The sequence below is a fragment of the Lissotriton vulgaris genome, chromosome 11, assembly GCF_964263255.1.
Source record: "Lissotriton vulgaris chromosome 11, aLisVul1.2, whole genome shotgun sequence".
NCBI lineage: Eukaryota > Metazoa > Chordata > Amphibia > Caudata > Salamandridae > Lissotriton > Lissotriton vulgaris.
In genome coordinates this window covers 482,985,051-483,011,594 of record NC_141699.1, presented here as the reverse complement: position 1 = coordinate 483,011,594, position 26,544 = coordinate 482,985,051, and the positions used below count along the sequence as shown (strand labels likewise).

General features: G+C 43.7%; 31 non-coding genes across 31 annotated transcripts; all 31 read left to right on the top strand.

The window, feature by feature from the left end:
- Window positions 1-502: 502 nt before the first annotated feature.
- On the top strand, window positions 503-584 carry TRNAS-UGA (transfer RNA serine (anticodon UGA)). The gene has a single exon. It is a non-coding gene; the product is annotated as a tRNA-Ser (tRNA).
- A 543-nt stretch (window positions 585-1,127) lies between these two features.
- TRNAS-UGA (transfer RNA serine (anticodon UGA)) lies at window positions 1,128-1,209 on the top strand. The gene has a single exon. It is a non-coding gene; the product is annotated as a tRNA-Ser (tRNA).
- Window positions 1,210-1,752: 543 nt separating this feature from the next.
- On the top strand, window positions 1,753-1,834 carry TRNAS-UGA (transfer RNA serine (anticodon UGA)). Its single transcript has one exon. It is a non-coding gene; the product is annotated as a tRNA-Ser (tRNA).
- Window positions 1,835-2,700: 866 nt separating this feature from the next.
- On the top strand, window positions 2,701-2,782 carry TRNAS-CGA (transfer RNA serine (anticodon CGA)). The gene has a single exon. It is a non-coding gene; the product is annotated as a tRNA-Ser (tRNA).
- A 543-nt stretch (window positions 2,783-3,325) lies between these two features.
- On the top strand, window positions 3,326-3,407 carry TRNAS-CGA (transfer RNA serine (anticodon CGA)). Its single transcript has one exon. It is a non-coding gene; the product is annotated as a tRNA-Ser (tRNA).
- Window positions 3,408-4,575: 1,168 nt separating this feature from the next.
- TRNAS-UGA (transfer RNA serine (anticodon UGA)) lies at window positions 4,576-4,657 on the top strand. The gene has a single exon. It is a non-coding gene; the product is annotated as a tRNA-Ser (tRNA).
- A 546-nt stretch (window positions 4,658-5,203) lies between these two features.
- Window positions 5,204-5,285, top strand: TRNAS-CGA (transfer RNA serine (anticodon CGA)). Its single transcript has one exon. It is a non-coding gene; the product is annotated as a tRNA-Ser (tRNA).
- Window positions 5,286-7,077: 1,792 nt separating this feature from the next.
- TRNAS-UGA (transfer RNA serine (anticodon UGA)) lies at window positions 7,078-7,159 on the top strand. The gene has a single exon. It is a non-coding gene; the product is annotated as a tRNA-Ser (tRNA).
- A 543-nt stretch (window positions 7,160-7,702) lies between these two features.
- TRNAS-UGA (transfer RNA serine (anticodon UGA)) lies at window positions 7,703-7,784 on the top strand. The gene has a single exon. It is a non-coding gene; the product is annotated as a tRNA-Ser (tRNA).
- A 546-nt stretch (window positions 7,785-8,330) lies between these two features.
- TRNAS-UGA (transfer RNA serine (anticodon UGA)) lies at window positions 8,331-8,412 on the top strand. Its single transcript has one exon. It is a non-coding gene; the product is annotated as a tRNA-Ser (tRNA).
- A 544-nt stretch (window positions 8,413-8,956) lies between these two features.
- TRNAS-UGA (transfer RNA serine (anticodon UGA)) lies at window positions 8,957-9,038 on the top strand. Its single transcript has one exon. It is a non-coding gene; the product is annotated as a tRNA-Ser (tRNA).
- A 545-nt stretch (window positions 9,039-9,583) lies between these two features.
- On the top strand, window positions 9,584-9,665 carry TRNAS-CGA (transfer RNA serine (anticodon CGA)). The gene has a single exon. It is a non-coding gene; the product is annotated as a tRNA-Ser (tRNA).
- A 543-nt stretch (window positions 9,666-10,208) lies between these two features.
- Window positions 10,209-10,290, top strand: TRNAS-CGA (transfer RNA serine (anticodon CGA)). Its single transcript has one exon. It is a non-coding gene; the product is annotated as a tRNA-Ser (tRNA).
- A 1,168-nt stretch (window positions 10,291-11,458) lies between these two features.
- On the top strand, window positions 11,459-11,540 carry TRNAS-UGA (transfer RNA serine (anticodon UGA)). Its single transcript has one exon. It is a non-coding gene; the product is annotated as a tRNA-Ser (tRNA).
- A 542-nt stretch (window positions 11,541-12,082) lies between these two features.
- On the top strand, window positions 12,083-12,164 carry TRNAS-UGA (transfer RNA serine (anticodon UGA)). The gene has a single exon. It is a non-coding gene; the product is annotated as a tRNA-Ser (tRNA).
- A 546-nt stretch (window positions 12,165-12,710) lies between these two features.
- On the top strand, window positions 12,711-12,792 carry TRNAS-CGA (transfer RNA serine (anticodon CGA)). The gene has a single exon. It is a non-coding gene; the product is annotated as a tRNA-Ser (tRNA).
- A 1,168-nt stretch (window positions 12,793-13,960) lies between these two features.
- On the top strand, window positions 13,961-14,042 carry TRNAS-UGA (transfer RNA serine (anticodon UGA)). The gene has a single exon. It is a non-coding gene; the product is annotated as a tRNA-Ser (tRNA).
- Window positions 14,043-15,837: 1,795 nt separating this feature from the next.
- Window positions 15,838-15,919, top strand: TRNAS-UGA (transfer RNA serine (anticodon UGA)). The gene has a single exon. It is a non-coding gene; the product is annotated as a tRNA-Ser (tRNA).
- A 547-nt stretch (window positions 15,920-16,466) lies between these two features.
- TRNAS-CGA (transfer RNA serine (anticodon CGA)) lies at window positions 16,467-16,548 on the top strand. The gene has a single exon. It is a non-coding gene; the product is annotated as a tRNA-Ser (tRNA).
- A 543-nt stretch (window positions 16,549-17,091) lies between these two features.
- TRNAS-CGA (transfer RNA serine (anticodon CGA)) lies at window positions 17,092-17,173 on the top strand. Its single transcript has one exon. It is a non-coding gene; the product is annotated as a tRNA-Ser (tRNA).
- Window positions 17,174-17,717: 544 nt separating this feature from the next.
- Window positions 17,718-17,799, top strand: TRNAS-UGA (transfer RNA serine (anticodon UGA)). Its single transcript has one exon. It is a non-coding gene; the product is annotated as a tRNA-Ser (tRNA).
- A 544-nt stretch (window positions 17,800-18,343) lies between these two features.
- On the top strand, window positions 18,344-18,425 carry TRNAS-CGA (transfer RNA serine (anticodon CGA)). The gene has a single exon. It is a non-coding gene; the product is annotated as a tRNA-Ser (tRNA).
- Window positions 18,426-18,968: 543 nt separating this feature from the next.
- Window positions 18,969-19,050, top strand: TRNAS-CGA (transfer RNA serine (anticodon CGA)). Its single transcript has one exon. It is a non-coding gene; the product is annotated as a tRNA-Ser (tRNA).
- Window positions 19,051-20,099: 1,049 nt separating this feature from the next.
- Window positions 20,100-20,181, top strand: TRNAS-CGA (transfer RNA serine (anticodon CGA)). Its single transcript has one exon. It is a non-coding gene; the product is annotated as a tRNA-Ser (tRNA).
- Window positions 20,182-20,724: 543 nt separating this feature from the next.
- Window positions 20,725-20,806, top strand: TRNAL-CAA (transfer RNA leucine (anticodon CAA)). The gene has a single exon. It is a non-coding gene; the product is annotated as a tRNA-Leu (tRNA).
- Window positions 20,807-21,349: 543 nt separating this feature from the next.
- TRNAS-UGA (transfer RNA serine (anticodon UGA)) lies at window positions 21,350-21,431 on the top strand. The gene has a single exon. It is a non-coding gene; the product is annotated as a tRNA-Ser (tRNA).
- Window positions 21,432-21,975: 544 nt separating this feature from the next.
- TRNAS-UGA (transfer RNA serine (anticodon UGA)) lies at window positions 21,976-22,057 on the top strand. The gene has a single exon. It is a non-coding gene; the product is annotated as a tRNA-Ser (tRNA).
- A 1,149-nt stretch (window positions 22,058-23,206) lies between these two features.
- TRNAS-CGA (transfer RNA serine (anticodon CGA)) lies at window positions 23,207-23,287 on the top strand. Its single transcript has one exon. It is a non-coding gene; the product is annotated as a tRNA-Ser (tRNA).
- Window positions 23,288-24,436: 1,149 nt separating this feature from the next.
- TRNAS-CGA (transfer RNA serine (anticodon CGA)) lies at window positions 24,437-24,517 on the top strand. Its single transcript has one exon. It is a non-coding gene; the product is annotated as a tRNA-Ser (tRNA).
- Window positions 24,518-25,060: 543 nt separating this feature from the next.
- TRNAS-UGA (transfer RNA serine (anticodon UGA)) lies at window positions 25,061-25,142 on the top strand. The gene has a single exon. It is a non-coding gene; the product is annotated as a tRNA-Ser (tRNA).
- A 1,173-nt stretch (window positions 25,143-26,315) lies between these two features.
- On the top strand, window positions 26,316-26,397 carry TRNAS-CGA (transfer RNA serine (anticodon CGA)). Its single transcript has one exon. It is a non-coding gene; the product is annotated as a tRNA-Ser (tRNA).
- Window positions 26,398-26,544: the final 147 nt, after the last annotated feature.

Genomic DNA, 26,544 nt, shown 5'->3' with positions numbered 1-26,544 from the left:
AATGTTCACTTCTCATTACGCAATCCTCATCAAGTCACAGAGTTAAACTGCAAAAACTCAAACTAGATGTAAACATTGAGACCATTTCCACACCCAGGAAGTGTTTTAGAGAGCAGGTGGCTCGGAAGGGTTTGTAGTCTGGACCTGTCCTGCCTGATCTAGACAAGTCATGAAAAGAGTACTTTTTTTTATGAAGCGTGTCTTGTTTAAGCTTTTGGACTCTTTCTGAGGACACTAAAGGGCTTGTTGCCACCGCCGTAATATAGGGAAACGAGAATAGAAATGTGCAGTGATTGATCACCGCTCATCGGTGCCCTGTCACTCACTTTGAGTGATGCGTATTGCTATTTTTATTAATTGTATGAAAGCATGCAAAATAAGTGAGGACAACAGGGCACTGCTGGTACGTTCCCCGTCCTTCTGTTACTTTATTTTTTATGTCTCGGCCTGACGTGAGTAGTGCATGGCTCGTATACGACAACTGTGACATCATACTCACGCAGCTGCGATGGCCGAGTGGTTAAGGCGTTGGACTTGAAATCCAATGGGGTTTCCCCGCGTAGGTTCGAATCCTGCTTGCAGCGGCATGAGATTTTGCATGAACACCATTTGGTTAAGTTAAGTAAATGTTCACTTCTCATTACGCAATCCTCATCAAGTCACAGAGTTAAACTGCAAAAACTCAAACTAGATGTAAACATTGAGACAATTTCCACACCCAGGAAGTGTTTTAGAGAGCAGGTGGCTCGGAAGGGTTCGTAGTCTGGACCTGTCCTGCCTGATCTAGACAAGTCATGAAAAGAGTACTTTTTTTTATGAAGCGTGTCTTGTTTAAGCTTTTGGACTCTTTCTGAGGACACTAAAGGGCTTGTTGCCACCGCCGTAATATAGGGAAACGAGAATAGAAATGTGCAGTGATTGATCACCGCTCATCGGTGCCCTGTCACTCACTTTGAGTGATGCGTATTGCTATTTTTATTAATTGTATGAAAGCATGCAAAATAAGTGAGGACAACAGGGCACTGCTGGTACGTTCCCCGTCCTTCTGTTACTTTATTTTTTATGTCTCGGCCTGACGTGAGTAGTGCATGGCTCGTATACGACAACTGTGACATCATACTCACGCAGCTGCGATGGCCGAGTGGTTAAGGCGTTGGACTTGAAATCCAATGGGGTTTCCCCGCGTAGGTTCGAATCCTGCTTGCAGCGGCATGAGATTTTGCATGAACACCATTTGGTTAAGTTAAGTAAATGTTCACTTCTCATTACGCAATCCTCATCAAGTCACAGAGTTAAACTGCAAAAACTCAAACTAGATGTAAACATTGAGACAATTTCCACACCCAGGAAGTGTTTTAGAGAGCAGGTGGCTCGGAAGGGTTCGTAGTCTGGACCTGTCCTGCCTGATCTAGACAAGTCATGAAAAGAGTACTTTTTTTTATGAAGCGTGTCTTGTTTAAGCTTTTGGACTCTTTCTGAGGACACTAAAGGGCTTGTTGCCACCGCCGTAATATAGGGAAACGAGGATAGAAATGTGCAGTGATTGATTACCGCTCATCGGTGCCCTGTCACTCACTTTGAGTGATGCGTATTGCTATTTTTATTAATTGTATGAAAGCATGCAAAATAAGTGAGGACAACAGGGCACTGCTGGTACGTGCCCCGTCCTTCCGTTACTTTATTTTTTATGTCTCGGCCTGACGTGAGTAGTGCATGGCTCGTATACGACAACTGTGACATCATACTCACGCAGCTGCGATGGCCGAGTGGTTAAGGCGTTGGACTTGAAATCCAATGGGGTTTCCCCGCGTAGGTTCGAATTCTGCTTGCAGCGTCATGAGATTTTGCATGAACACCATTTGGTTTAGTTAAGTAAATGTTTACTTCTTGTTACGCAATCCTCATCAAGTCACAGAGTTAAACGGAAAAAACTCAAACCAGATGTAAACATTGAGACAATTTCCACCCCCAGGAAGTGTTTTAGAGAGCAGGTGCCTCGGAAGGGTTCGTAGTCTGGACCTGTCCTGCATGATCTAGACAAGTCACGAAAAGAGTAATTAATTTTTTTTTATGAAGCGTGTCTTGTTTAGGCTTTTGGACTCTTTCTGAGGACACTAAAGGGCTTGTTGCCACCGCCGTAATATAGGGAAACGAGGATAGAAATGTGCAGTGATTGATTACCGCTCATCGGTGCCCTGTCACTCACTTTGAGTGATGCGTATTGCTATTTTTATTAATTGTATGAAAGAATGCAAAATAAGCGAGGACAACAGGGCACTGCTGGTACGTGCCCCGTCCTTCTGTTACTTTATTTTTTATGTCTCGGACTGACGTGAGTAGTGCATTGCTCGTATACGACAACTGTGACATCATGCTCATGCAGCTGCGATGGCTGAGTGGTTAAGGCATTGGACTTGAAATCCAATGGGGTTTCCCCGCGTAGTTTCGAATCCTGCGTGCAGCGGCATGAGATTTTGCATGAACACCATTTGGTTAAGTTAAGTAAATGTGCCCTGTCACTCACTTTGAGTGATGCTTGTTGCTATTTTTATTAATTGTATGAAAGTATTCAAAATAAGTGGGGGATACAGGGCACTGCTGGTACGTGCCCCGTCCTGCTGTTACTTTAATTTTTAGGTCTCGGCCTGACGTGAGCAGCGTATGGCTCGTATACGACAACAGTGACATCATACTCATGCAGCTGTGATGGCCGAGTGGTTAAGGCGTTGGACTCGAAATCCAATGGGGTTTCCCTGCGCAGGTTCGAATCCTGATTGCAGCGTAGTGTGATTTTGCATGAACACCATTTGGTTTAGTTAAGTAAATGTTCACTTCTCGTTACGGAATCCTCATCAAGTCACAGAGTTAAATGGAAAAAACTCAAACTAGATGTAAACATTGAGACAATTTCCACACCCAGGAAGTGTTTTAGAGAGCTGGTGGCTCGGAAGGGTTTGTAGTCTGGACCTGTCCTGCCTGATCTAGACAAGTCATGAAAAGAGTACTTTTTTTTATGAAGCATGTCTTGTTTAGGCTTTTGGACTATTTCTTAGTACACTTAAGGGCCCGTTACCACCGCCGTAATATAGGGAAAAGTGGGTAGAAACATGCAGTGATTGATTACCACTCATCTGTGCCCTTTCACTCACTTTGAGTGATGCATGTTGCTATTTTTATTAATTGTATGAAAGCATGCAAAATAAGTGAGGACAACATGGCACTGCTGGTACGTGCCCCGTCCTTCCGTTACTTTATTTTTTTGGTCTCGGCCTGACATGAGCAGAGCATGGCTCGTATACGACAACAGTGACATCATACTCATGCAGCTGCGATGGCCAAGTGGTTAAGGCGTTGGACTCGAAATCCAATGGGGTTTCCCTGCGCAGGTTTGAATCCTGCTTGCAGCGTAGTGTGATTTTGCATGAACACCATTTGGTTTAGTTAAGGAAATATTCACTTCTCGTTACGCAATCCTCATCAAGTCACAAAGTTAAATGGCAAAAACTCAAACTAGATGTAAACATTGAAACAATTTCCACACCTAGGAAGTGTTTTAGAGAGCAGGTGGCTCGGAAGGGTTTGTAGTCTGGACCTATCCTGCCTGATCTAGACAAGTTACGAAATGAGTAATTTTTTTTATGAAGCGTGTCTTGTTTAAGCTTTTGGACTCTTTCTGAGTACACTTAAGGGCCCGTTGCCACCGCCGTAATATAGGGAAACGAGGATAGAAATGTGCAGTGATTGATTACCGCTCATCGGTGCCCTGTCACTCACTTTGAGTGATGCGTATTGCTATTTTTATTAATTGTATGAAAGCATGCAAAATAAGTGAGGACAACAGGGCACTGCTGGTACGTGCCCCGTCCTTCTGTTACTTTATTTTTTATGTCTCGGACTGACGTGAGTAGTGCATTGCTCGTATACGACAACTGTGACATCATGCTCATGCAGCTGCGATGGCTGAGTGGTTACGGCATTGGACTTGAAATCCAATGGGGTTTCCCCGCGTAGGTTCGAATCCTGCTTGCAGCGGCATGAGATTTTGCATGAACACCATTTGGTTAAGTTAAGTAAATGTTCACTTCTCATTACGCAATCCTCATCAAGTCACAGAGTTAAACTGCAAAAACTCAAACTAGATGTAAACATTGAGACAATTTCCACACCCAGGAAGTGTTTTAGAGAGCAGGTGGCTCGGAAGGGTTCGTAGTCTGGACCTGTCCTGCCTGATCTAGACAAGTCATGAAAAGAGTACTTTTTTTTATGAAGCGTGTCTTGTTTAAGCTTTTGGACTCTTTCTGAGGACACTAAAGGGCTTGTTGCCACCGCCGTAATATAGGGAAACGAGAATAGAAATGTGCAGTGATTGATCACCGCTCATCGGTGCCCTGTCACTCACTTTGAGTGATGCGTATTGCTATTTTTATTAATTGTATGAAAGCATGCAAAATAAGTGAGGACAACAGGGCACTGCTGGTACGTTCCCCGTCCTTCTGTTACTTTATTTTTTATGTCTCGGCCTGACGTGAGTAGTGCATGGCTCGTATACGACAACTGTGACATCATACTCACGCAGCTGCGATGGCCGAGTGATTAAGGCGTTGGACTTGAAATCCAATGGGGTTTCCCCGCGTAGGTTCGAATCCTGCTTGCAGCGGCATGAGATTTTGCATGAACACCATTTGGTTAAGTTAAGTAAATGTTCACTTCTCATTACGCAATCCTCATCAAGTCACAGAGTTAAACTGCAAAAACTCAAACTAGATGTAAACATTGAGACAATTTCCACACCCAGGAAGTGTTTTAGAGAGCAGGTGCCTCGGAAGGGTTCGTAGTCTGGACCTGTCCTGCATGATCTAGACAAGTCACGAAAAGAGTAATTAATTTTTTTTATGAAGCGTGTCTTGTTTAGGCTTTTGGACTCTGTCTTAGTACACTTAAGGGCCCGTTACCACCGCCGTAATATAGGGAAAAGAGGGTAGAAATGCGCAATGATTGATTACCACTCATCCGTGCCCTTTCACTCGCTTTGAGTGATGCATGTTGCTATTTTTATTAATTGTATGAAAGCATGCAAAATAAGTGAGGACAACAGGGCACTGCTGGTACGTGCCCCGTCCTTCTGTTACTTTATTTTTTGGTCTCGGCCTGACTTGAGCAGAGCATGGCTCGTATACGACAACAGTGACATCATACTCATGCAGCTGCGATGGCCGAGTGGTTAAGGGGTTGGACTCGAAATCCAATGGGGTTTCCCTGCGCAGGTTCGAATCCTGCTTGCAGCGTAGTGTGATTTTGCATGAACACCATTTGGTTTAGTTAAGGAAATGTTCACTTCTCGTTACGCAATCCTCATCAAGTCACAAAGTTAAATGGCAAAAACTCAAACTAGATGTAAACATTGAAACAATTTCCACACCTAGGAAGTGTTTTAGAGAGCAGGTGGCTCGGAAGGGTTTGTAGTCTGGACCTATCCTGCCTGATCTAGACAAGTTACAAAATGAGTAATTTTTTTTATGAAGCGTGTCTTGTTTAAGCTTTTGGACTCTTTCGGAGTACACTTAAGGGCCCGTTGCCACCGCCGTAATATAGGGAAACGAGGATAGAAATGTGCAGTGATTGATTACCGCTCATCGGTGCCCTGTCACTCACTTTGAGTGATGCGTATTGCTATTTTTATTAATTGTATGAAAGCATGCAAAATAAGTGAGGACAACAGGGCACTGCTGGTACGTGCCCCGTCCTTCTGTTACTTTATTTTTTATGTCTCGGACTGACGTGAGTAGTGCATGGCTCGTATACGACAACTGTGACATCATACTCACGCAGCTGCGATGGCCGAGTGGTTAAGGCGTTGGACTTGAAATCAGATGGGGTTTCCCCGCGTAGTTTCGAATCCTGCTTGCAGCGGCATGAGATTTTGCATGAACACCATTTGGTTAAGTTAAGTAAATGTTCACTTCTCATTACGCAATCCTCATCAAGTCACAGAGTTAAACTGCAAAAACTCAAACTAGATGTAAACATTGAGACAATTTCCACACCCAGGAAGTGTTTTAGAGAGCAGGTGGCTCGGAAGGGTTCGTAGTCTGGACCTGTCCTGCCTGATCTAGACAAGTCATGAAAAGAGTACTTTTTTTTATGAAGCGTCTCTTGTTTAAGCTTTTGGACTCTTTCTGAGTACACTTAAGGGCCCGTTGCCACCGCCGTAATATAGGGAAACGAGGATAGAAATGTGCAGTGATTGATTACCGCTCATCGGTGCCCTGTCACTCACTTTGAGTGATGCGTATTGCTATTTTTATTAATTGTATGAAAGCATGCAAAATAAGTGAGGACAACAGGGCACTGCTGGTACGTGCCCCGTCCTTCTGTTACTTTATTTTTTATGTCTCGGCCTGACATGAGCAGAGCATGGCTCGTATACGACAACTGTGACATCATGCTCACGCAGCTGCGATGGCTGAGTGGTTAAGGCATTGGACTTGAAATCCAATGGGGTTTCCCCGCGTAGTTTCGAATCCTGCGTGCAGCGGCATGAGATTTTGCATGAACACCATTTGGTTAAGTTAAGTAAATGTTCACTTCTCATTACGCAATCCTCATCAAGTCACAGAGTTAAACTGCAAAATCTCAAACTAGATGTAAACATTGAGACAATTTCCACACCCAGGAAGTGTTTTAGAGAGCAGGTGGCTCGGAAGGGTTCGTAGTCTGGACCTGTCCTGCCTGATCTAGACAAGTCATGAAAAGAGTACTTTTTTTATGAAGCGTGTCTTGTTTAAGCTTTTTGACTCTTTCTGAGTACACTTAAGGGCCCGTTGCCACCGCCGTAATATAGGGAAACGAGGATAGAAATGTGCAGTGATTGATTACCGCTCATCGGTGCCCTGTCACTCACTTTGAGTGATGCGTATTGCTATTTTTATTAATTGTATGAAAGCATGCAAAATAAGTGAGGACAACAGAGCACTGCTGGTACGTGCCCCGTCCTTCTGTTACTTTATTTTTTATGTCTCGGCCTGACGTGAGTAGTGCATGGCTCGTATACGACAACTGTGACATCATACTCACGCAGCTGCGATGGCCGAGTGGTTAAGGCGTTGGACTTGAAATCCAATGGGGTTTCCCCGCGTAGGTTCGAATCCTGCTTGCAGCAGCATGAGATTTTGCATGAACACCATTTGGTTAAGTTAAGTAAATGTTCACTTCTCATTACGCAATCCTCATCAAGTCACAGAGTTAAACTGCAAAAACTCAAACTAGATGTAAACATTGAGACAATTTCCACACCCAAGAAGTGTTTTAGAGAGCAGGTGGCTCGGAAGGGTTCGTAGTCTGGACCTGTCCTGCCTGATCTAGACAAGTCATGAAAAGAGTACTTTTTTTTATGAAGCGTGTCTTGTTTAAGCTTTTGGACTCTTTCTGAGGACACTAAAGGGCTTGTTGCCACCGCCGTAATATAGGGAAACGAGGATAGAAATGTGCAGTGATTGATTACCGCTCATCGGTGCCCTGTCACTCACTTTGAGTGATGCGTATTGCTATTTTTATTAATTGTATGAAAGCATGCAAAATAAGTGAGGACAACAGGGCACTGCTGGTACGTGCCCCGTCCTTCCGTTACTTTATTTTTTATGTCTCGGCCTGACGTGAGTAGTGCATGGCTCGTATACGACAACTGTGACATCATACTCACGCAGCTGCGATGGCCGAGTGGTTAAGGCGTTGGACTTGAAATCCAATGGGGTTTCCCCGCGTAGGTTCGAATTCTGCTTGCAGCGTCATGAGATTTTGCATGAACACCATTTGGTTTAGTTAAGTAAATGTTTACTTCTTGTTACGCAATCCTCATCAAGTCACAGAGTTAAACGGAAAAAACTCAAACCAGATGTAAACATTGAGACAATTTCCACCCCCAGGAAGTGTTTTAGAGAGCAGGTGCCTCGGAAGGGTTCGTAGTCTGGACCTGTCCTGCATGATCTAGACAAGTCACGAAAAGAGTAATTAATTTTTTTTATGAAGCGTGTCTTGTTTAGGCTTTTGGACTCTTTCTTAGTACACTTAAGGGCCCGTTACCACCGCCGTAATATAGGGAAAAGAGGGTAGAAATGCGCAATGATTGATTACCACTCATCTGTGCCCTTTCACTCACTTTGAGTGATGCATGTTGCTATTTTTATTAATTGTATGAAAGCATGCAAAATAAGTGAGGACAACAGGGCACTGCTGGTACGTGCCCCGTCCTTCTGTTACTTTATTTTTTGGTCTCGGCCTGACATGAGCAGAGCATGGCTCGTATATGACAACAGTGACATCATACTCACGCAGCTGCGATGGCCGAGTGGTTAAGGCGTTGGACTTGAAATCCAATGGGGTTTTCCCGCGTAGGTTTGAATCCTGCTTGCAGCGGCATGAGATTTTGCATGAACACCATTTGGTTTAGTTAAGTAAATGTTCACTTCTCATTACGCAATCCTCATCAAGTCACAGAGTTAAACTGCAAAAACTCAAACTAGATGTAAACATTGAGACAATTTCCACACTCAGGAAGTGTTTTAGAGAGCAGGTGGCTCGGAAGGGTTCGTAGTCTGGACCTGTCCTGCCTGATCTAGACAAGTCATGAAAAGAGTACGTTTTTTTTATGAAGCGTGTCTTGTTTAAGCTTTTGGACTCTTTCTGAGTACACTTAAGGGCCCGTTGCCACCGCCGTAATATAGGGAAACGAGGATAGAAATGTGCAGTGATTGATTACCGCTCATCGGTGCCCTGTCACTCACTTTGAGTGATGCGTATTGCTATTTTTATTAATTGTATGAAAGAATGCAAAATAAGCGAGGACAACAGGGCACTGCTGGTACGTGCCCCGTCCTTCTGTTACTTTATTTTTTATGTCTCGGCTTGACGTGAGTAGTGCATGGCTCGTATACGACAACTGTGACATCATACTCACGCAGCTGTGATGGCCGAGTGGTTAAGGCGTTGGACTTGAAATCCAATGGGGTTTCCCCGCGTAGGTTTGAATCCTGCTTGCAGCGTCATGAGATTTTGCATGAACACCATTTGGTTTAGTTAAGTAAATGTTCACTTCTTGTTACGCAATCCTCATCAAGTCACAGAGTTAAACGGCAAAAACTCAAACTAGATATAAACATTGAGACAATTTCCACACCCAGGAAGTATTTTAGAGAGCAGGTGCCTCGGAAGGGTTCGTAGTCTGGACCTGTCCTGCATGATCTAGACAAGTCACGAAAAGAGTAATTATTTTTTTTATGAAGCGTGTCTTGTTTAGGCTTTTGGACTCTTTCTTAGTACACTTAAGCGCCCGTTACCATCACCGTAATATAGGGAAAAGAGGGTAGAAATGCGCAGTGATTGATTACCGCTCATCTGTGCCCTGTCACTCACTTTGAGTGATGCTTGTTGCTATTTTTATTAATTGTATGAAAGCATTCAAAATAAGTGGGGGATACAGGGCACTGCTGGTACGTGCCCGTCCTGCTGTTACTTTAATTTTTAGGTCTCGGCCTGACGTGAGCAGCGTATGGCTCGTATACGACAACAGTGACATCATACTCATGCAGCTGCGATGGCCGAGTGGTTAAGGCGTTGGACTCGAAATCCAATGGGGTTTCCCTGCGCAGGTTCGAATCCTGATTGCAGCGTAGTGTGATTTTGCATGAACACCATTTGGTTTAGTTAAGTAAATGTTCACTTCTCGTTACGCAATCCTCATCAAGTCACAGAGTTAAATGGAAAAAACTCAAACTAGATGTAAACATTGAGACAATTTCCACACCCAGGAAGTGTTTTAGAGAGCTGGTGGCTCGGAAGGGTTTGTAGTCTGGACCTGTCCTGCCTGATCTAGACAAGTCATGAAAAGAGTACTTTTTTTTATGAAGCATGTCTTGTTTAGGCTTTTGGACTATTTCTTAGTACACTTAAGGGCCCGTTACCACCGCCGTAATATAGGGAAAAGTGGGTAGAAACATGCAGTGATTGATTACCACTCATCTGTGCCCTTTCACTCACTTTGAGTGATGCATGTTGCTATTTTTATTAATTGTATGAAAGCATGCAAAATAAGTGAGGACAACATGGCACTGCTGGTACGTGCCCCGTCCTTCCGTTACTTTATTTTTTTGGTCTCGGCCTGACATGAGCAGAGCATGGCTCGTATACGACAACAGTGACATCATACTCATGCAGCTGCGATGGCCGAGTGGTTAAGGCGTTGGACTCGAAATCCAATGGGGTTTCCCTGCGCAGGTTTGAATCCTGCTTGCAGCGTAGTGTGATTTTGCATGAACACCATTTGGTTTAGTTAAGGAAATATTCACTTCTCGTTACGCAATCCTCATCAAGTCACAAAGTTAAATGGCAAAAACTCAAACTAGATGTAAACATTGAAACAATTTCCACACCTAGGAAGTGTTTTAGAGAGCAGGTGGCTCGGAAGGGTTTGTAGTCTGGACCTATCCTGCCTGATCTAGACAAGTTACGAAATGAGTAATTTTTTTTATGAAGCGTGTCTTGTTTAAGCTTTTGGACTCTTTCTGAGTACACTTAAGGGCCCGTTGCCACCGCCGTAATATAGGGAAACGAGGATAGAAATGTGCAGTGATTGATTACCGCTCATCGGTGCCCTGTCACTCACTTTGAGTGATGCGTATTGCTATTTTTATTAATTGTATGAAAGCATGCAAAATAAGTGAGGACAACAGGGCACTGCTGGTACGTGCCCCGTCCTTCTGTTACTTTATTTTTTATGTCTCGGACTGACGTGAGTAGTGCATTGCTCGTATACGACAACTGTGACATCATGCTCATGCAGCTGCGATGGCTGAGTGGTTAAGGCATTAGACTTGAAATCCAATGGGGTTTCCCCGCGTAGTTTCGAATCCTGCGTGCAGCGGCATGAGATTTTGCATGAACACCATTTGGTTAAGTTAAGTAAATGTTCACTTCTCATTACGCAATCCTCATCAAGTCACAGAGTTAAACTGCAAAATCTCAAACTAGATGTAAACATTGAGACAATTTCCACACCCAGGAAGTGTTTTAGAGAGCAGGTGGCTCGGAAGGGTTCGTAGTCTGGACCTGTCCTGCCTGATCTAGACAAGTCATGAAAAGAGTACTTTTTTTTATGAAGCGTGTCTTGTTTAAGCTTTTTGACTCTTTCTGAGTACACTTAAGGGCCCGTTGCCACCGCCGTAATATAGGGAAACGAGGATAGAAATGTGCAGTGATTGATTACCGCTCATCGGTGCCCTGTCACTCACTTTGAGTGATGCGTATTGCTATTTTTATTAATTGTATGAAAGCATGCAAAATAAGTGAGGACAACAGAGCACTGCTGGTACGTGCCCCGTCCTTCTGTTACTTTATTTTTTATGTCTCGGCCTGACGTGAGTAGTGCATGGCTCGTATACGACAACTGTGACATCATACTCACGCAGCTGCGATGGCCGAGTGGTTAAGGCGTTGGACTTGACATCCAATGGGGTTTCCCCGCGTAGGTTCGAATCCTGCTTGCAGCGGCATGAGATTTTGCATGAACACCATTTGGTTAAGTTAAGTAAATGTTCACTTCTCATTACGCAATCCTCATCAAGTCACAGAGTTAAACTGCAAAAACTCAAACTAGATGTAAACATTGAGACAATTTCCACACCCAGGAAGTGTTTTAGAGAGCAGGTGGCTCGGAAGGGTTCGTAGTCTGGACCTGTCCTGCCTGATCTAGACAAGTCATGAAAAGAGTACTTTTTTTTATGAAGCGTGTCTTGTTTAAGCTTTTGGACTCTTTCTGAGGACACTAAAGGGCTTGTTGCCACCGCCGTAATATAGGGAAACGAGAATAGAAATTGCAGTGATTGATCACCGCTCATCGGTGCCCTGTCACTCACTTTGAGTGATGCGTATTGCTATTTTTATTAATTGTATGAAAGCATGCAAAATAAGTGAGGACAACAGGGCACTGCTGGTACGTTCCCCGTCCTTCTGTTACTTTATTTTTTATGTCTCAGCCTGACGTGAGTAGTGCATGGCTCGTATACGACAACTGTGACATCATACTCACGCAGCTGCGATGGCCGAGTGGTTAAGGCGTTGGACTTGAAATCCAATGGGGTTTCCCCGTGTAGGTTCGAGTCCTGCTTGCAGCGGCATGAGATTTTGCATGAACACCATTTGGTTAAGTTAAGTAAATGTTCACTTCTCATTACGCAATCCTCATCAAGTCACAGAGTTAAACTGCAAAAACTCAAACTAGATGTAAACATTGAGACAATTTCCACACCCAGGAAGTGTTTTAGAGAGCAGGTGCCTCGGAAGGGTTCGTAGTCTGGACCTGTCCTGCATGATCTAGACAAGTCACGAAAAGAGTAATTAATTTTTTTTATGAAGCGTGTCTTGTTTAGGCTTTTGGACTCTGTCTTAGTACACTTAAGGGCCCGTTACCACCGCCGTAATATAGGGAAAAGAGGGTAGAAATGCGCAATGATTGATTACCACTCATCCGTGCCCTTTCACTCGCTTTGAGTGATGCATGTTGCTATTTTTATTAATTGTATGAAAGCATGCAAAATAAGTGAGGACAACAGGGCACTGCTGGTACGTGCCCCGTCCTTCTGTTACTTTATTTTTTGGTCTCGGCCTGACTTGAGCAGAGCATGGCTCGTATACGACAACAGTGACATCATACTCATGCAGCTGCGATGGCCGAGTGGTTAAGGGGTTGGACTCGAAATCCAATGGGGTTTCCCTGCGCAGGTTCGAATCCTGCTTGCAGCGTAGTGTGATTTTGCATGAACACCATTTGGTTTAGTTAAGGAAATGTTCACTTCTCGTTACGCAATCCTCATCAAGTCACAAAGTTAAATGGCAAAAACTCAAACTAGATGTAAACATTGAAACAATTTCCACACCTAGGAAGTGTTTTAGAGAGCAGGTGGCTCGGAAGGGTTTGTAGTCTGGACCTATCCTGCCTGATCTAGACAAGTTACAAAATGAGTAATTTTTTTTATGAAGCGTGTCTTGTTTAAGCTTTTGGACTCTTTCGGAGTACACTTAAGGGCCCGTTGCCACCGCCGTAATATAGGGAAACGAGGATAGAAATGTGCAGTGATTGATTACCGCTCATCGGTGCCCTGTCACTCACTTTGAGTGATGCGTATTGCTATTTTTATTAATTGTATGAAAGCATGCAAAATAAGTGAGGACAACAGGGCACTGCTGGTACGTGCCCCGTCCTTCTGTTACTTTATTTTTTATGTCTCGGACTGACGTGAGTAGTGCATGGCTCGTATACGACAACTGTGACATCATACTCACGCAGCTGCGATGGCCGAGTGGTTAAGGCGTTGGACTTGAAATCAGATGGGGTTTCCCCGCGTAGTTTCGAATCCTGCTTGCAGCGTCATGAGATTTTGCATGAACACCATTTGGTTAAGTTAAGTAAATGTTCACTTCTCATTACGCAATCCTCATCAAGTCACAGAGTTAAACTGCAAAAACTCAAACTAGATGTAAACATTGAGACAATTTCCACACCCAGGAAGTGTTTTAGAGAGCAGGTGGCTCGGAAGGGTTCGTAGTCTGGACCTGTCCTGCCTGATCTAGACAAGTCATGAAAAGAGTACTTTTTTTTATGAAGCGTGTCTTGTTTAAGCTTTTGGACTCTTTCTGAGTACACTTAAGGGCCCGTTGCCACCGCCGTAATATAGGAAAACGAGGATAGAAATGTGCAGTGATTGATTACCGCTAATCGGTGCCCTGTCACTCACTTTGAGTGATGCATATTGCTATTTTTATTAATTGTATGAAAGCATGCAAAATAAGTGAGGACAACAGGGCACTGCTGGTACGTGCCCCGTCCTTCTGTTACTTTATTTTTTATGTCTCGGCCTGACATGAGTAGTGCATGGCTCGTATACGACAACTGTGACATCATACTCACGCAGCTGCGATGGCCGAGTGGTTAAGGCGTTGGACTTGAAATCCAATGGGGTTTCACCGCGTAGGTTCGAATCCTGCTTGCAGCGGCATGAGATTTTGCATGAACACCATTTGGTTTAGTTAAGTAAATGTTCACTTCTCATTACGCAATCCTCATCAAGTCACAGAGTTAAACTGCAAAAACTCAAACTAGATGTAAACATTGAGACAATTTCCACACTCAGGAAGTGTTTTAGAGAGCAGGTGGCTTGGAAGGGTTCGTAGTCTGGACCTGTCCTGCCTGATCTAGACAAGTCATGAAATGAGTAATTTTTTTTATGAAGCGTGTCTTGTTTAAGCTTTTGGACTCTTTCTGAGTACACTTAAGGGCCCGTTGCCACCGCCGTAATATAGGGAAACGAGGATAGAAATGTGCAGTGATTGATTACCGCTCATCGGTGCCCTGTCACTCACTTTGAGTGATGGGTATTGCTTTTTTTATTAATTGTATGAAAGCATGCAAAATAAGTGAGGACAACAGGGCACTGCTGGTACGTGCTCCGTCCTTCTGTTACTTTATTTTTTATGTCTCGGACTGATGTGAGTAGTGCATGGCTCGTATACGACAACTGTGACATCATACTCACGCAGCTGCGATGGCCGAGTGGTTAAGGCATTGGACTTGAAATCCAATGGGGTTTCCCCGCGTAGTTTCGAATCCTGCGTGCAGTGGCATGAGATTTTGCATGAACACCATTTGGTTAAGTTAAGTAAATGTTCACTTCTCATTATGCAATCCTCATCAAGTCACAGAGTTAAACTGCAAAATCTCAAACTAGATGTAAACATTGAGACAATTTCCACACTCAGGAAGTGTTTTAGAGAGCAGGTGGCTTGGAAGGGTTCGTAGTCTGGACCTGTCCTGCCTGATCTAGACAAGTCATGAAATGAGTAATTTTTTTTTATGAAGCGTGTCTTGTTTAAGCTTTTGGACTCTTTCTGAGTACACTTAAGGGCCCGTTGCCACCGCCGTAATATAGGGAAACGAGGATAGAAATGTGCAGTGATTGATTACCGCTCATCGGTGCCCTGTCACTCACTTTGAGTGATGGGTATTGCTATTTTTATTAATTGTATGAAAGCATGCAAAATAAGTGAGGACAACAGGGCACTGCTGGTACGTGCTCCGTCCTTCTGTTACTTTATTTTTTATGTCTCGGACTGATGTGAGTAGTGCATGGCTCGTATACGACAACTGTGACATCATACTCACGCAGCTGCGATGGCCGAGTGGTTAAGGTATTTGACTTGAAATCCAATGGGGTTTCCCCGCGTAGTTTCGAATCCTGCGTGCAGCGGCATGAGATTTTGCATGAACACCATTTGGTTAAGTTAAGTAAATGTTCACTTCTCATTATGCAATCCTCATCAAGTCACAGAGTTAAACTGCAAAATCTCAAACTAGATGTAAACATTGAGACAATTTCCACACCCAGGAAGTGTTTTAGAGAGCAGGTGGCTCGGAAGAGTTCGTAGTCTGGACCTGTCCTGCCTGATCTAGACAAGTCATGAAAAGAGTACTTTTTTTTTATGAAGCGTGTCTTGTTTAAGCTTTTGTACTCTTTCTGAGTACACTTAAGGGCCCGTTGCCACCGCTGTAATATAGGGAAACGAGGATAGAAATGTGCAGTGATTGATTACCGCTCATCGGTGCCCTGTCACTCACTTTGAGTGATGCGTATTGCTATTTTTATTAATTGTATGAAAGCATGCAAAATAAGTGAGGACAACAGAGCACTGCTGGTACGTGCCCCGTCCTTCTGTTACTTTATTTTTTATGTCTCGGCCTGACGTGAGTAGTGCATGGCTCGTATACGACAACTGTGACATCATACTCACGCAGCTGCGATGGCCGAGTGGTTAAGGCGTTGGACTTGAAATCCAATGGGGTTTTCCCGCGTAGGTTCGAATCCTGCTTGCAGCGTCATTGAGATTTTGCATGAACACCATTTGGTTTAGTTAAGTAAATGTTCACTTCTTGTTACGCAATCCTCATCAAGTCACAGAGTTAAACGGCAAAAACTCAAACTAGATATAAAAATTGAGACAATTTCCACACCCAGGAAGTATTTTAGAGAGCAGGTGCCTCGGAAGGGTTCGTAGTCTGGACCTGTCCTGCATGATCTAGACAAGTCACGAAAAGAGTAATAATTTTTTTCATGAAGCGTGTCTTGTTTAGGCTTTTGGACTCTTTCTTAGTACACTTAAGGGCCCGTTACCATCACCGTAATATAGGGAAAAGAGGGTAGAAATGCGCAGTGATTGATTACCGCTCATCTGTGCCCTGTCACTCACTTTGAGTGATGCTTGTTGCTATTTTTATTAATTGTATGAAAGCATTCAAAATAAGTGGGGGATACAGGGCACTGCTGGTACGTGCCCCGTCCTGCTGTTACTTAAATTTGTAGGTCTTCGCCTGACGTGAGCAGCGTATGGCTCGTATACGACAACAGTGACATCATACTCATGCAGCTGCGATGGCCGAGTGGTTAAGGCGTTGGACTCGAAATCCAATGGGGTTTCCCTGCGCAGGTTCGAATCCTGCTTGCAGCGTAGTGTGATTTTGCATGAACACCATTTGGTTTAGTTAAGTAAATGTTCACTTCTCGTTACGCAATCCTCATCAAGTCACAGAGTTAAATGGAAAAAACTCAAACTGGATGTAAACATTGAGACAATTTCCACACCCAGGAAGTGTTTTAGAGAGCTGGTGGCTCGGAAGGGTTTGTAGTCTGGACCTGTCCTGCCTGATCTAGACAAGTCATGAAAAGAGTACTTTTTTTTATGAAGCATGTCTTGTTTAGGCTTTTGGACTATTTCTTAGTACACTTAAGGGCCCGTTACCACCGCCGTAATATAGGGAAAAGTGGGTAGAAACAAGCAGTGATTGATTACCACTCATCTGTGCCCTTTCACTCACTTTGAGTGATGCATGTTGCTATTTTTATTAATTGTATGAAAGCATGCAAAATAAGTGAGGACAACAGGGCACTGCTGGTACGTGCCCCGTCCTTCCGTTACTTTATTTTTTTGGTCTCGGCCTGACATGAGAAGAGCATGGCTCGTATACGACAACAGTGACATCATACTCATGCAGCTGCGATGGCCGAGTGGTTAAGGTGTTGGACTCGAAATCCAATGGGGTTTCCCTGCGCAGGTTCGAATCCTGCTTGCAGCGTAGTGTGATTTTGCATGAACACCATTTGGTCTAGTTAAGGAAATGTTCACTTCTCGTTACGCAATCCTCATCAAGTCACAAAGTTAAATGGCAAAAACTCAAACTAGATGTAAACATTGAAACAATTTTCACACCTAGGAAGTGTTTTAGAGAGCAGGTGGCTCGGAAGGGTTTGTAGTCTGGACCTATCCTGCCTGATCTAGACAAGTTACGAAATGAGTAATTTTTTTTTATGAAGCGTGTCTTGTTTAGGCTTTTGGACTCTTTCTGAGTACACTTAAGGGCCCGTTGCCACCGCCGTAATATAGGGAAACGAGGATAGAAATGTGCAGTGATTGATTACCGCTCATCGGTGCCCTGTCACTCACTTTGAGTGATGCGTATTGCTATTTTTATTAATTGTATGAAAGCATGCAAAATAAGTGAGGACAACAGAGCACTGCTGGTACGTGATCCGTCCTTCTGTTACTTTATTTTTTATGTCTCGGCCTGACGTGAGTAGTGCATGGCTCGTATACGACAACTGTGACATCATACTCACGCAGCTGCGATGGCCGAGTGGTTAAGGCGTTGGACTTGAAATCCAATGGGGTTTCCCTGCGCAGGTTTGAATCCTGCTTGCAGCGTAGTGTGATTTTGCATGAACACCATTTGGTTTAGTTAAGTAAATATTCACTTCTCGTTACGCAATCCTCATCAAGTCACAAAGTTAAATGGCAAAAACTCAAACTAGATGTAAACATTGAAACAATTTCCACACCTAGGAAGTGTTTTAGAGAGCAGGTGGCTCGGAAGGGTTTGTAGTCTGGACCTATCCTGCCTGATCTAGACAAGTTACGAAATGAGTAATTTTTTTTTATGAAGCGTGTCTTGTTTAGGCTTTTGGACTCTTTCTTAGTACACTTAAGGGCCCGTTACCATCACCGTAATATAGGGAAAAGAGGGTAGAAATGCGCAGTGATTGATTACCGCTCATCTGTGCCCTGTCACTCACTTTGAGTGATGCTTGTTGCTATTTTTATTAATTGTATGAAAGCATTCAAAATAAGTGGGGGATACAGGGCACTGCTGGTACGTGCCCCGTCCTGCTGTTACTTTAATTTTTAGGTCTCGGCCTGACGTGACCAGCGTATGGCTCGTATACGACAACAGTGACATCATTCTCATGCAGCTGCGATGGCCGAGTGGTTAAGGCGTTGGACGCGAAATCCAATGGGGTTTCCCTGCGCAGGTTTGAATCCTGCTTGCAGCGTGGTGTGATTTTGCATGAACACCATTTGGTTTAGTTAAGTAAATGTTCACTTCTCGTTACGCAATCCTCATCAAGTCACAGAGTTAAATGGAAAAAACTCAAACTAGATGTAAACATTGAGACAATTTCCACACCCAGGAAGTGTTTTAGAGAGCTGGTGGCTCGGAAGGGTTTGTAGTCTGGACCTGTCCTGCCTGATCTGGACAAGTCATGAAAAGAGTACTTTTTTTTATGAAGCATGTCTTGTTTAGGCTTTTGGACTCTTTCTTAGTACACTTAAGGGCCCGTTACCACTGCCGTAATATAGGGAAAAGTGGGTAGAAACATGCAGTGATTGATTACCACTCATCTGTGCCCTTTCACTCACTTTGAGTGATGCATGTTGCTATTTTTATTAATTGTATGAAAGCATGCAAAATAAGTGAGGACAACAGGGCACTGCTGGTACGTGCCCCGTCCTTCCGTTACTTTATTTTTTTGGTCTCGGCCTGACATGAGCAGAGCATGGCTCGTATACGACAACAGTGACATCATACTCATGCAGCTGCGATGGCCGAGTGGTTAAGGCGTTGGACTCGAAATCCAATGGGGTTTCCCTGCGCAGGTTCGAATCCTGCTTGCAGCGTAGTGTGATTTTGCATGAACACCATTTGGTTTAGTTAAGGAAATGTTCACTTCTCGTTACGCAATCCTCATCAAGTCACAAAGGTAAATGGCAAAAACTCAAACTAGATGTAAACATTGAAACAATTTCCACACCTAGGAAGTGTTTTAGAGAGCAGGTGGCTCGGAAGGGTTTGTAGTCTGGACCTATCCTGCCTGATCTAGACAAGTTACGAAATGAGTAATTTTGTTTTATGAAGCGTGTCTTGTTTAAGCTTTTGGACTCTTTCTGAGGACACTTAAGGGCCCGTTGCCACCGCCCTAATATAGGGAAACGAGGATAGAAATGTGCAGTGATTGATTACCGCTCATCGGTGCCCTGTCACTCACTTTGAGTGATGCGTATTGCTATTTTTATTAATTGTATGAAAGCATGCAAAATAAGTGAGGACAACAGGGCACTGCTGGTACGTGCCCCGTCCTTCTGTTACTTTATTTTTTATGTCTCAGCCTGACGTGAGTAGTGCATGGCTCGTATGCATGAACACCATTTGGTTAAGTTAAGTAAATGTTCACTTCTCATTACGCAATCCTCATCAAGTCACAGAGTTAAACTGCAAAAACTCAAACTAGATGTAAACATTGAGACAATTTCCACACCCAGGAAGTGTTTTAGAGAGCACGTGCCTCGGAAGGGTTCGTAGTCTGGACCTGTCCTGCATGATCTAGACAAGTCACGAAAAGAGTAATTAATTTTTTTTATGAAGCGTGTCTTGTTTAGGCTTTTGGACTCTTTCTTAGTACACTTAAGGGCCTGTTAACACCGCCGTAATATAGGGAAAAGAGGGTAGAAATGCGCAATGATTGATTACCACTCATCTGTGCCCTTTCACTACTTTGAGTGATGCATGTTGCTATTTTTATTAATTGTATGAAAGCATGCAAAATAAGTGAGGACAACAGGGCACTGCTGGTACGTGCCCCGTCCTTCTGTTACTTTATTTTTTGGTCTCGGCCTGACATGAGCAGAGTATGGCTCGTATACGACAACAGTGACATCATACTCATGCAGCTGCGATGGCCGAGTGGTTAAGGCGTTGGACTCGAAATCCAATGGGGTTTCCCTGCGCAGGTTCGAATCCTGCTTGCAGCGTAGTATGATTTTGCATGAACACCATTTGGTTTAGTTAAGGAAATGTTCACTTCTCGTTACGCAATCCTCATCAAGTCACAGAGTTATATGGCAAAAACTCAAACTAGATGTAAACATTGAAACAATTTCCACACCTAGGAAGTGTTTTAGAGAGCAGGTGGCTCGGAAGGGTTTGTAGTCTGGACCTAACCTGCCTGATCTAGACAAGTCATGAAAAGAGTACTTTTTTTTATGATGCATGTCTTGTTTAGGCTTTTGAACTCTTTCTTAGTACACTTAAGCACCCGTTACCACTGCCGTAATATAGGGAAAAGTGGGTAGAAACATGCAGTGATTGATTACCACTCATCTGTGCCCTTTCACTCACTTTGAGTGATGCATGTTGCTATTTTTATTAATTGTATGAAAGCATGCAAAATAAGTGAGGACAACAGGGCACTGCTGGTACGTGCCCCGTCCTTCCGTTACTTTATTTTTTTGGTCTCCGCCTGACATGAGCAGAGCATGGCTAGTATACGACAACAGTGACATCATACTCATGCAGCTGCGATGGCTGAGTGGTTAAGGCGTTGGACTCAAAATCCAATGGGGTTTCCCTGCGCAGGTTCGAATCCTGCTTGCAGCGTAGTGTGATTTTGCATGAACACCATTTGGTTTAGTTAAGGAAATGTTCACTTCTCGTTACGCAATCCTCATCAAGTCACAGAGTTATATGGCAAAAACTCAAACTAGATGTAAACATTGAAACAATTTCCACACCTAGGAAGTGTTTTAGAGAGCAGGTGGCTCGGAAGGGTTTGTAGTCTGGACCTAACCTGCCTGATCTAGACAAGTTACGAAATGAGTAAGTTTTTTTAATGAAGCGGTCTTGTTTAGGCTTTTGGACTCTTTCTGAGTACACTTAAGGGCCCGTTGCCACCGCCGTAATATATGGAAACGAGGGTAGAAATGTGCAGTGATTGATTACCGCTCATCGTTGCCCTGTCACTCATTTTGAGTGATGCATATTGCTATTTTTATTAATTGTATGAAAGTATGCGAAATAAGTGAGGACAACAGGGCACTGCTGGTATGTGCCCCGTCCTTCCGTTACTTTATTTTTTAGGTCTCGACCTGACATGAGTAGCGCATGGCTCGTATACGACAACAGTGACATCATACTCACGCAGCTGCGATGGCTGAGTGGTAAAGGCGTTGGACTTGAAATCCAATGGGGTTTCCCCGCGTAGGTTTGAATCCTGCTTGCAGCGGCATGAGATTTTGCATGAACACCATTTGGTTTAGTTAAGTAAATGTTCACTTCTCATTACGCAATCCTCATCAAGTCACAGAGTTAAACTGCAAAAACTCAAACTAGATGTAAACATTGAGACAATTTCCACACTCAGGAAGTGTTTTAGAGAGCAGGTGGCTCGGAAGGGTTCGTAGTCTGGACCTGTCCTGCCTGATCTAGACAAGTCATGAAAAGAGTACTTTTTTTTTATGAAGCGTGTCTTGTTTAAGCTTTTGGACTCTTTCTGAGTACACTTAAGGGCCCGTTGCCACCGCCGTAATATAGGGAAACGAGGATAGAAATGTGCAGTGATTGATTACCGCTCATCGGTGCCCTGTCACTCACTTTGAGTGATGCGTATTGCTATTTTTATTAATTGTATGAAAGCATGCAAAATAAGTGAGGAAAACAGGGCACTGCTGGTACGTGCCCCGTCCTTCTGTTACTTTATTTTTTATGTCTCGGCCTGAAGTGAGTAGTGCATGGCTCGTATAGGACAACTGTGACATCATACTCACGCAGCTGCAATGGCCGAGTGGTTAAGGCGTTGGACTTGAAATCCAATGGGGTTTCCCCGCATAGGTTCGAATCCTGCTTGCAGCGTCATGAGATTTTGCATGAACACCATTTGGTTTAGTTAAATAAATGTTCACTTCTCGTTCGCAATCCTCATCAAGTCACAGAGTTAAACGGCAAAAACTCAAACTAGATATAAACATTGAGACAATTTCCACACCCAGGAAGTATTTTAGAGAGCAGGTGCCTCGGAAGGGTTCGTAGTCTGGACCTGTCCTGCATGATCTAGACAAGTCACGAAAAGAGTAATTATTTTTTTTATGAAGCGTGTCTTGTTTAGGCTTTTGGACTCTTTCTTAGTACACTTAAGGGCCCGTTACCATCACCGTAATATAGGGAAAAGAGGGTAGAAATGCGCAGTGATTGATTACCACTCATCTGTGCCCTTTCACTCACTTTGAGTGATGCATGTTGCTATTTTTATTAATTGTATGAAAGCATGCAAAATAAGTGAGGACAACAGGGCACTGCTGGTACGTGCCCCGTCCTTCCGTTACTTTATTTTTTTGGTCTCGGCCTGACATGAGCAGAGCATGGCTCGTATACGACAACAGTGACATCCGAGTGGATAAGGCGTTGGACTCGAAATCCAATGGGGTTTCACTGCGCAGGTTCGAATCCTGCTTGCAGCGTAGTGTGATTTTGCATGAACACCATTTGGTTTAGTTAAGGAAATGTTCACTTCTCGTTACGCAATCCTCATCAAGTCACAAAGTTAAATGGCAAAAACTCAAACTAGATGTAAACATTGAAACAATTTCCACACCTAGGAAGTGTTTTAGAGAGCAGGTGGCTCGGAAGGGTTTGTAGTCTGGACCTATCCTGCCTGATCTAGACAAGTTACGAAATGAGTAATTTTGTTTTATGAAGCGTGTCTTGTTTAGGCTTTTGGACTCTTTCTTAGTACACTTAAGGGCCCGTTACCATCACCGTAATATAGGGAAAAGAGGGTAGAAATGCGCAGTGATTGATTACGGCTCATCTGTGCCCTTTCACTCACTTTGAGTGATGCTTGTTGCTATTTTTATTAATTGTATGAAAGCATTCAAAATAAGTGGGGGATACAGGGCACTGCTGGTACGTGCCCCGTCCTGCTGTTACTTTAATTTTTAGGTCTCGGCCTGACGTGAGCAGCGTATGGCTCGTATACGACAACAGTGACATCATACTCATGCAGCTGCGATGGCCGAGTGGTTAAGGCGTTGGACGCGAAATCCAATGGGTTTCCCTGCGCAGGTTCGAATCCTGCTTGCAGCGTAGTGTGATTTTGCATGAACACCATTTGGTTTAGTTAAGTAAATGTTCACTTCTCGTTCGCAATCCTCATCAAGTCACAGAGTTAAACGGCAAAAGCTCAAACTAGATATAAACATTGAGACAATTTCCACACCCAGGAAGTATTTTAGAGAGCAGGTGCCTCGGAAGGGTTCGTAGTCTGGACCTGTCCTGCATGATCTAGACAAGTCACGAAAAGAGTAATTATTTTTTTTATGAAGCGTGTCTTGTTTAGGCTTTTGGACTCTTTCTTAGTACACTTAAGGGCCCGTTACCATCACCGTAATATAGGGAAAAGAGGGTAGAAATGCGCAGTGATTGATTACCACTCATCTGTGCCCTTTCACTCACTTTGAGTGATGCATGTTGCTATTTTTATTAATTGTATGAAAGCATGCAAAATAAGTGAGGACAACAGGGCACTGCTGGTACGTGCCCCGTCCTTCCGTTACTTTATTTTTTTGGTCTCGGCCTGACATGAGCAGAGCATGGCTCGTATACGACAACAGTGACATCCGAGTGGATAAGGCGTTGGACTCGAAATCCAATGGGGTTTCACTGCGCAGGTTCGAATCCTGCTTGCAGCGTAGTGTGATTTTGCATGAACACCATTTGGTTTAGTTAAGGAAATGTTCACTTCTCGTTACGCAATCCTCATCAAGTCACAAAGTTAAATGGCAAAAACTCAAACTAGATGTAAACATTGAAACAATTTCCACACCTAGGAAGTGTTTTAGAGAGCAGGTGGCTCGGAAGGGTTTGTAGTCTGGACCTATCCTGCCTGATCTAGACAAGTTACGAAATGAGAAATTTTGTTTTATGAAGCGTGTCTTGTTTAGGCTTTTGGACTCTTTCTTAGTACACTTAAGGGCCCGTTACCATCGCCGTAATATAGGGAAAAGAGGGTAGAAATGCGCAGTGATTGATTACGGCTCATCTGTGCCCTTTAACTCACTTTGAGTGATGCTTGTTGCTATTTTTATTAATTGTATGAAAGCATTCAAAATAAGTGGGGGATACAGGGCACTGCTGGTACGTGCCCCGTCCTGCTGTTACTTTAATTTTTAGGTCTCGGCCTGACGTGAGCAGCGTATGGCTCGTATACGACAACAGTGACATCATACTCATGCAGCTGCGATGGCCGAGTGGTTAAGGCGTTGGACGCGAAATCCAATGGGTTTCCCTGCGCAGGTTCGAATCCTGCCTGCAGCGTAGTGTGATTTTGCATGAACACCATTTGGTTTAGTTAAGTAAATGTTCACTTCTCGTTACGCAATCCTCATCAAGTCACAGAGTTAAATGGAAAAAACTCAAACTAGATGTAAACATTGAGACAATTTCCACACCCAGGAAGTGTTTTAGAGAGCTGGTGGCTCGGAAGGGTTTGTAGTCTGGACCTGTCCTGCCTGATCTAGACAAGTCATGAAAAGAGTACTTTTTTTTATGAAGCATGTCTTGTTTAGGCTTTTGGACTCCTTCTTAGTACACTTAAGGGCCCGTTACCACCGCCGTAATATAGGGAAAAGTGGGTAGAAACATGCAGTGATTGATTACCACTCATCTGTGCCCTTTCACTCACTTTGAGTGATGCATGTTGCTATTTTTATTAATTGTATGAAAGCATACAAAATAAGTGAGGACAACAGGGCACTGCTGGTACGTGCCCCGTCCTTCCGTTACTTTATTTTTTTGGTCTCGGCCTGACATGAGCAGAGCATGGCTCGTATACGACAACAGTGACATCATACTCATGCAGCTGCGATGGCCGAGTAGTTAAGGCGTTGGACTTGAAATCCAATGGGGTTTCCCTGCGCAGGTTCGAATCCTGCTTGCAGCGTAGTGTGATTTTGCATGAACACCATTTGGTTTAGTTAAGGAAATGTTCACTTCTCGTTACGCAATCCTCATCAAGTCACAAAGGTAAATGGCAAAAACTCAAACTAGATGTAAACATTAAAACAATTTCCACGCCTAGGAAGTGTTTTAGAGAGCAGGTGGCTCGCAAGGGTTTGTAGTCTGGACCTATCCTGCCTGATCTAGACAAGTTACGAAATGAGTAATTTTGTTTTATGAAGCGTGTCTTGTTTAAGCTTTTGGACTCTTTCTGAGTACACTTAAGGGCCCGTTGCCACCGCCCTAATATAGGGAAACGAGGATAGAAATGTGCAGTGATTGATTACCGCTCATCGGTGCCCTGTCACTCACTTTGAGTGATGCGTATTGCTATTTTTATTAATTGTATGAAAGCATGCAAAATAAGTGAGGACAACAGGGCACTGCTGGTACGTGCCCCGTCCTTCTGTTACTTTATTTTTTATGTCTCGGCCTGACGTGAGTAGTGCATGGCTCGTATACTACAACTGTGACATCATACTCACGCAGCTGCGATGGCCGAGTGGTTAAGGCGTTGGACTTGAAATCCAATGGGGTTTCCCCGCGTAGCTTCGAATTCTGCTTGCAGCGTCATGAGTTTTTGCATGAACACCATTTGGTTTAGTTAAGTAAATGTTTACTTCTTGTTACGCAATCCTTATCAAGTCACAGAGTTAAACGGCAAAAACTCAAACTAGATGTAAACATTGAGACAATTTCCACACCCAGGAAGTGTTTTAGAGAGCACGTGCCTCGGAAGGGTTCGTAGTCTGGACCTGTCCTGCATGATCTAGACAAGTCACGAAAAGAGTAATACATTTTTTTTATGAAGGGTGTCTTGTTTAGGCTTTTGGACTCTTTCTTAGTACACTTAAGGGCCCGTTACCACCGCCGTAATATAGGGAAAAGAGGGTAGAAATGCGCAATGATTGATTACCACTCATCTGTGCCCTTTCACTCACTTTGAGTGATGCATGTTGCTATTTTTATTAATTGTATGAAAGCATGCAAAATAAGTGAGGACAACAGGGCACTGCTGGTACGTGCCCCGTCCTTCCGTTACTTTATTTTTTTGGTCTCCGCCTGACATGAGCAGAGCATGGCTAGTATACGACAACAGTGACATCATACTCATGCAGCTGCGATGGCCGAGTGGTTAAGGCGTAGGACTCGAAATCCAATGGGGTTTCCCTGCGCAGGTTCGAATCCTGCTTGCAGCGTAGTGTGATTTTGCATGAACACCATTTGGTTTAGTTAAGGAAATGTTCACTTCTCGTTACGCAATCCTCATCAAGTCACAGAGTTATATGGCAAAAACTCAAACTAGATGTAAACATTGAAACAATTTCCACACCTAGGAAGTGTTT